Consider the following 7,979-nt stretch of genomic DNA (forward strand, 5'->3'; position numbering starts at 1 on the left):
CTTGCGATGTGTACGATGCTGTACGTTGTGACCTGAGCGATACCGTAAAGCATCATGGGAACTTTAGTGTCCCTACCCCTATCATGGAAAGCGATGCTGTGCGTGTCAAACCTGTGGGATGCGAAAGTGATGCTGCTCGTCCTCTTGGACATTTTACTGGGTTTCGTTTTAAAGGGGAATGTCCACCTTCACGTCTACCCCCCTACGGATGTCATCCAGCCCTGAGCAAACTCCTGCCCATGTCACTCAATCCTCATCGAAACGAACCTGTAAAAGACGAATATTCGTTTCCTGTGCGTTTGTCGGAATACTGCGACTTTGAAAATCGTCTTCAATCGTTCAAAGGAAAATGGCCTAAGTATCTGGGAGGACCGACCCCCGAAGAATTAGCCAGAGCCGGATTTTTCTACTTGGGCGAAGGAGATAAAGTCAAGTGCTTCAGTTGCGGTGTGTCACTTCACCACTGGGAACCGCAAGATTCGGCCTACGTAGAACATGCTCTATGGTCACCGAATTGTCATTACTTACCCTTAGTGGGACCGAGACATTGAAGTAACTTCTTACCATAATAATCTGTTCATGGATACTTTACAAGAGAACATTTGTGCTTTGCCTGTGGAGTTGAGAGAACGCATTTACCGAGAGCTGGTCAAAATACAAGTGAAACGTAAAGAACAATTGCATCCGTTACGTCACCGGTGTTTGAACCACTGGTACCTGAAGGCTATACAAGGACTGATTCAATTGAAAGTGTTCCATCGGACGGACATTGATGAACGATCCTCTAGTTTTAAAAAGGATTGGTTTGGTATGGACGATTCTATCTACTACATCACTGTAAACTTACTGCATCGAATTCCAGAGGAAGAGTTAACGAATTACCAACATCTTCAACACAATGTCAACTTAGTGAAAGAGGAAACTTCTGAACGAATTGTAATGTGTAGATTAGTGACTCAACGATTTAAATTCGACACTGAAGTAAAACCATGTTTGTGCAAAGAGTACATTTCTTGTGTCAGACCAAAGAGGATTTAGTATGACCTATTCATGGATACTTTGCTAGAGAACATTCGTGCTTTGCCTGTGGAGTTGAGAGAACGCATTTACCGAGAGCTGGTCAAAATACAAGTGAAACGTAAAGAACAATTGCATCCGTTACGTCACCGGTGTTTGAACCACTGGTACCTGAAGGGTATAAGAGAACTGATTCGTCAGAAATTGTTTCAATGGTCAGACCTTGTTCAATACTTCCAGGCCCCCGATGATTCACGTGTTGATCATTTTGGTTACTTCGAGATTCACCTAGAGCAACCCATTGAGGAAGACGAGGTAAAGGATTACCAACATATTTTCCGTGGAATCTACTTAGCGGAAGAGGAAACTTCTAATCGAACTCTGACGTTTCGGTTACAGTATGCAAGATTTACATTCCCAACTGGAAAACGAACATCACTGGCTAGAAAGTACGTGTATTCTTTTCGAAACAAAGAGACTATAAAAACAGGCAGCTATGCCACGACTTATGTCGTATGTCATCCAACAGATTCCGTGGAAGGAACTCAATGACCATATTCAAACCGTGGATCATTACCATCGATTATTACAAGAACTTTATCCATTCAATTTGGGACGACAAGTGGTGTGTGTCTTAGTGACTTGTTTTCTGGGATTTCGTTTACCAGCCGATTCTTTGTTGACTCTTTACAATCAGTACTTACCACCTCCATGGCCTTAAATGATCACGAAAAACTCCTTTTGCTCAAAGCCTTGCGGTTTCATCTGGATACTTCTCGACCTCAACAGGAAAAAAGATTCGTCAACTTTTAGCTACCCAAGACGTGTATGACGATGTGTGTGTAGCTTGTGACTTACACCCTCATTGGACAGATGTTCGTGACTGGAAAAAGGGGGGTTTTGAGGCTTGGACCCAAGAAGTGGCCCAGTATGCACAAGAGTTGTTCAAGGAAAAAAGTTACTTTTCAACCTGTGTTAGTGACGGTGCCAGAAGAACCCGTCACCGAGAACAACCACTCGCTTCAGGACAGGACTGTCATGGACATTCCTGAAAGGTCATTCCGGGAGGACACTTGTGTGACAATACCTCATGTAGAGACTGTAAGAACATTACACACTGTCCCTAGGACATCTTGGTTACCCAAAACATGTTGTACAGACACTTGTTTATATTCCACTTTGATCGCTTTGCTGTGTTTTATATTCCTGTACATCACTATTTGGGTTGTATGTATTTTTGTCTTTCGTGTTCATATTTGAAACATTCAATAAACGTGTTCTGAAAAAGTATATAAACTCTTGTCTTGTTTGTTTTTCGTGTCACAAGTGACATTTCTCATACCATGGCTACCTCTGCTGTCTCTGCTCCCTCTTCCTCTACTGTCAAAGTCATCGACGAACACTTAGATCGTGCCAGTTGGGAGGCTTTGTATCTTCGCCATCCCTTTAACATGCTCATTGCTGCACCTAGCGGTTCAGGCAAAACCGAATTCGTCAAACGTTTGATCGAACATAAACATCATTTGATCGATCGGCCACCTCAACGGATCGTGTGGTGTTACAAAGAGTGGCAATCGGCGTACAGCCTTTTGCGAGAAAGTCAAGGCGATTCCATCGTGTTTGTGGAAGGCATTCCTAAAGAAGACGACGGCATCGTCTCTGACTCCCGTCAAACCCATTTGGTCATTTTCGACGACATGTTAGGAGAAGACGAAGAAGAAATTAAATTGTGGTTCACGCGCAAAGGGCATCACCGTAATGCCAGTGTCGTTTACATCACCCAAAATTTGTTTCAACAAAGTAAAGCCCATCGTACCATCAGTCTCAATGCACATTACGTGGTCTTGTTTAAAAGCCCTCGAGATAAATCGCAAGTGCAAGTCTTAGCCAAACAGTTAGGAACACCTTGGCTGACTCAGGCGTACGACGATGCCACTCAAACTCCACACCCCTATTTACTCGTCGATTTGAAACCTACCACCCCCGAGGATTTGCGATTTCGTACCCACTTGTTTCACCACTGGTGCCAAGACGGAGGGCCTGTCCTGTACACGTCTCCGTCCTCGACTTCATTTCACTCCCCATCAAAAAATCTATAAAAACCTCAGACCCTTTTTCGTCTGTCTCACTCTCAGTGCGAACATGACGTCCCTGCAGTCGCATCTTCCCGTCAAATTGATTCGTGCCTTGTATGGCATCAGTCGAGAAAAAGATCCACAAACACGAGCTCGTGTCTTAGAAGCTAGTCTCAAAGAAGTCTTACGATGGTTCACGGTGACGGCACGTCAATTACTCCAAGGAATCATTCAGATTCCTCATCAAACCCAACGCTTTTTCGATCGAAACAAAGTCGCTTTGGTCCAACTGGCCGATCCCCGCATCGACACTCAAACCAAAAAAGAAATCATTTTGAAACCTGGAGGGAGCGGTACTCTAGGAGGGGTCATCATTCGCTCACTCTTAAGATGGGATCCTAATGCCCCCAAAGTTATCCCTAAGACAAAAGTCCAACGAAGCCCCAAGAAGAAAAAGAAAAAGACCAGGTCCCCAAAGAGAAGAACTTCTCCAGTGGCGGGACCCTCCTCTTACCAGACACCACCCCGGAAAAATAAAAGAAGCCCCAAGAAAAAGAAACAGAGAAAAAGTCCCCAGAAAAAGAAAAGTCCACAGAAGAAAACTAGTCGCAAGAGAGGCACTTCGGCCAGGACGCAGCCTTACACTCGCAAACCACGACCTGCCACAGCGGTGACTGTGTCTCCGACAGCCTCACGTTTATCCACTTCTCCGTGTCACCAGGAACTGAAGAGTATTTGGAGACGTTAATCACACCAAGAACTTCTCTGTTGATGACCCCCAAAAGAACTTCCCCAGTGGCAGGACCCTCCAATTTAGTGGCAGTGGCTGCTGCTCAAAAAGTACCTTCTCCCAAAATCAAAGTCCATGAAAGATCGGGCATGTTACAAAGTTTACTGGATTTGTCCAAGCAAGAACTGGCTCGATTTAGTCCGTTGCGTACCCCTGCACGACGTGTCATGCCTGTCATGAAGTTGATACGACGTAAAGACAATCAGTGGCGACGCGTTCCAGTATAAAAAAGGCCTGTGACCAAGTAGGGTATCAGTGTTTTTTTGGTGCTCCTAAAGACTCAAAGATGTCACCCTCCAGAAAACCCCAAGGAAAGAAAAGGAAAGGACTGCCACCACGTTTAGCCAAACATGGGGACATGTTATCTGTCCTGTCCAAAGCTTCTCCACCCCTACGAAAAAAACTCATTCAAACAGCCTCCAAAGAGGTCATCGATACCGTGTGCGAATGTTGTTTGAACGTTTTGAAAGGCACGATCCCTTTGTCCAAACACCAGAAACAATGCTTAAGCAAACATCGTCACGTTCTTCGCCAAATGGTTCGAAAGAAAATTCCCATTCGTCAAAAAAAGAAGATGTTAGTGCAACGTGGAGGCATTTTGCCCCTCTTGTTAGGCCCCATACTGAAAGGAGTCTTGGGAACCATGTTGGGAGGACTAGTGGGAGCAAGATAAAAAGGCCCTCGAAAGTCCCAAGATCTCAGAATTCACCCCTGACAACCCCATGGAAGGACGAAAACTAGCTTTAGTGCCTTACAAACGATGGATGGAATACCATCGGTGGCAAGAACAACGCACCCCGCATTTACCTCCCAATCCCAATTTGAGCGAGATGTCCCAGTTACAACACGAATTGCAATCCTTGATGGATCGCCAAGATTTGTCCGAAACAGAAAAATCGCAAAAGTACGGTCAACTCTTGCAACGACTGCAACTCTTTCACCAGAAAGCTTTAGACGAAACAGCTCTACCCACTTTGAAAGATTTTAAGACCTTGATGAAAAGTCCAGCACCATCACCAGTACCAGTACCAGTACCGGTACCAGTGGTCAAGAAAGAAAAAGGAAAAGAAGAAGAAGAAGAAGGGTTTCAAACTCCACCAGAAAAAGTACGCAAGTTAACAACACCACCTACCTCCAGAATTGGATGGATTAAAAAGATGATGGCCACCCCTTCTTCATCACAAGAGAAAAAGAAAGTGAAGACAGAAGTGAAACAAGAACCGATATCCCCTGCTCAGGCATCCTCCTCTTCGACACCTATTGCCGGTCGCACACGCAAAGCCTTGCAATCCAAGAAAATACCCCAAGAGAAAAAGAGTAGCCTCTTCCAAGAGTGGGTGCCTTATTAACACACCAACCAACACAAAAAAAATGGAAAAAGTCTTAGCCAGCATTTACTACGATCCCTCGCATCCTGCAGGTTACGCAGGAGTTCAAAAATTGTATCGTGCTGCCAAAACTCGACTGAAAAGTCTCCGTTTACCTCAAGTGCAACGATGGTTACAAGAACAAGCTACCTACACTTTACACAAACCCATTCGACGCAAGTTTGCCAGAAGTCGCACCCGAGTGGAAGGCATCGATCATCAATGGCAAGCCGATTTAGCCGATGTCTCTCATTTGGCCAGCTACAATCGTGGCTACAAATATTTGTTTTGTGTCATCGACGTCTTTTCCAAATTTGCCTGGGTCGTGCCCTTGACTTCCAAATCCAGCAGCGAGTTAGTGCAAGCCCTACAACGGGTGTTGAAACAAAGCGGTCGTCACCCTCTTCGATGGCAAACGGACAAAGGCACCGAATTTCTGAACCAAGCTTTCCAAAAAGAATTAAAGAAACGTGACATTCATTTTTTTACCACCGAGAATCCCGAAACCAAAGCCAGCATCGTGGAACGTTTTCAACGTACTTTGAAAGAACGCATGTGGAAATATTTTACGCATCACCACACTCTGAAGTACATCGACATCTTACCGCACCTGGTGCAAGCGTACAACCAATCTTACCATCGAAGCATCGGACGTGCCCCGCAAGACGTGACTCCCGACAACGAAGTGCTGGTGTTCGAGCGTCTGTTCGGTACGTCCCCGACGAGGGCTGTCCCCGAGAAAAGTGGAGAGTTGACCGTAGGAGATTGGGTACGCATTGGCAAAACCAAACGCACTTTCGACAAAGGTTACTTACCTAACTGGACCACCGAATTGTTTCGCGTCACTGGACGAGTGCATGGCCGTCATCCTGCCGTCTATAAATTGGAAGACATGAACGGAGAAGTGCTCAAAGGAACGTTTTATTTACCCGAGTTACAACGTGTGACCAAAAAAGAAGACGACGTGTACGACATCGAAAGCATTCTCGAACGCAGAACCCGTAAAGTGGGCAAACGACGTGTCAAAGAAGTCAAAGTACGTTGGAAAGGATATCCACCCAGTTTCGATTCTTGGATCGACGCTTCGCAAGTCATCGACTATAAAAAGAAGAAGTGACCATCATGCCCTTTCACACAGCAGACGCAGCTACGTCGACCACTCCTTCTTCACCTAGTTCTTCTGTGCAAGATTTACAAAAACAACCCTTGTGGGTGTGGTGTGGAGAACGTGTGCCTAAAACGCAAATCGTCTTTTTCTGCCAAATCTTCGTGGTGTATTGTGTCATCGGGGCAGCCATTGCCAATTTGAGTTTGCAACAAGGAGACAAACAATTGTGGACCATTTTATTGAGCAGTTGCATCGGTTACCTGCTTCCCAATCCCTCCCTGAAATTCTCCTCGAACGGGAACCACGGGAACCTCGTGTCCAGTGCCAGTGTCAGTCACCAGTCCAACCACAACCAGAACCCCATTTTGGGCGGAGACACGCCTCTGACGTCCAGTAATATCCCCTCGGACAGCCACAGAACTCTGGAATTATGAGTCACCAAAACCAATTTCACTTAACCTTACCCAGTGACAGTTCCATGGAGGTGTTTCCCCACAACACATTGTGCTGTTACACGGCCAAATTACCTCAGGCCATCCCCTTAGATCACGAAGCCCATTGGGAAGTGGCTTTAGTAGAAATGATTCACCCGACCCAAGTCCTCAATGTCCTTCCCAATGAAAATAAATTTGATGTGGAAGTTCATGACGAGCAAATGCAACAGTGGATGGATACCCATAGCAAATATGACAAGAAAACCCGTACACCAAATTCAAAGTGGACCACCTATCACTTGTTCATTCCCCCAGGCTATTATTTTAGTGGTCAACATTTGGTCAACACCATAGCCACCAGGTTTAATGGTGTGTTTCTGAAAGCTTTGGAAAGTGTCAAAAAAAGTGTCACCCTGGAGTACCACAAAACAGCTCGTCGCTTCCTGATGAAATTTCCTGAGGGGCCCAAAATCATGTCTTTCTTATTTTGTCCTGAATTGTTTGACATGTTGGGCGGTGACATGGAGCTGAGGAAGAAAGTAGAAAAAGAAAAAGGTGAATTACTAGTCATTTCTGACAACGATTCTTTTGCCAAGTATTTTCGTACCCCGGTAGAACTGAACCAAGGACTGAATTTGATGTTCGTGTACTCCGATGTGGTGGAGTACAACGTGGTGGGACACACCTCCGTACCGTTACTGCGTGTCATTCCTTTCAAAGTGGATTCTGCCGCAAACGCTGACGAGGAAGGTGGAAACACTTACCACGTCCACCGCGAATTTGTCCATCCTCACTATTTGCCTGTCAGCAAGTCGTATTTGGACACAGTCAACATTACTATAAAAGGAGATTTGGGACAAAATATTCCATTCACCAAAGGAAAAGTCACGGTGAAACTCCATTTTCGAAAACGGTTTTCTCACGACTCGTAAGTAAGTCATGTATCCAGTGTACCGAGGGGTTGCTCGACAGCGAGGACACGGTTTAGGAGACATGTTAAAATCGGCCTTTCGTTCGGTGGCTCCGGTGTTGAAACCGATGGTGACACGCGGATTGCACGCCTTGAAAGATGCGGCACTGACGCAAGGCAAAGAATTTCTCCAAAATGTCATCATCGACAAACAAAACCCTAAAGAAGCCTTCATGAGGGCAGGCAAAAATGTCTTGCTGCAAACGGGCAAAGACATT

This window comes from Sinohyriopsis cumingii, chromosome 16, assembly GCF_028554795.1.
Source record: "Sinohyriopsis cumingii isolate HCF-2022 chromosome 16, ASM2855479v2, whole genome shotgun sequence".
Classification (NCBI taxonomy): domain Eukaryota; kingdom Metazoa; phylum Mollusca; class Bivalvia; order Unionida; family Unionidae; genus Sinohyriopsis; species Sinohyriopsis cumingii.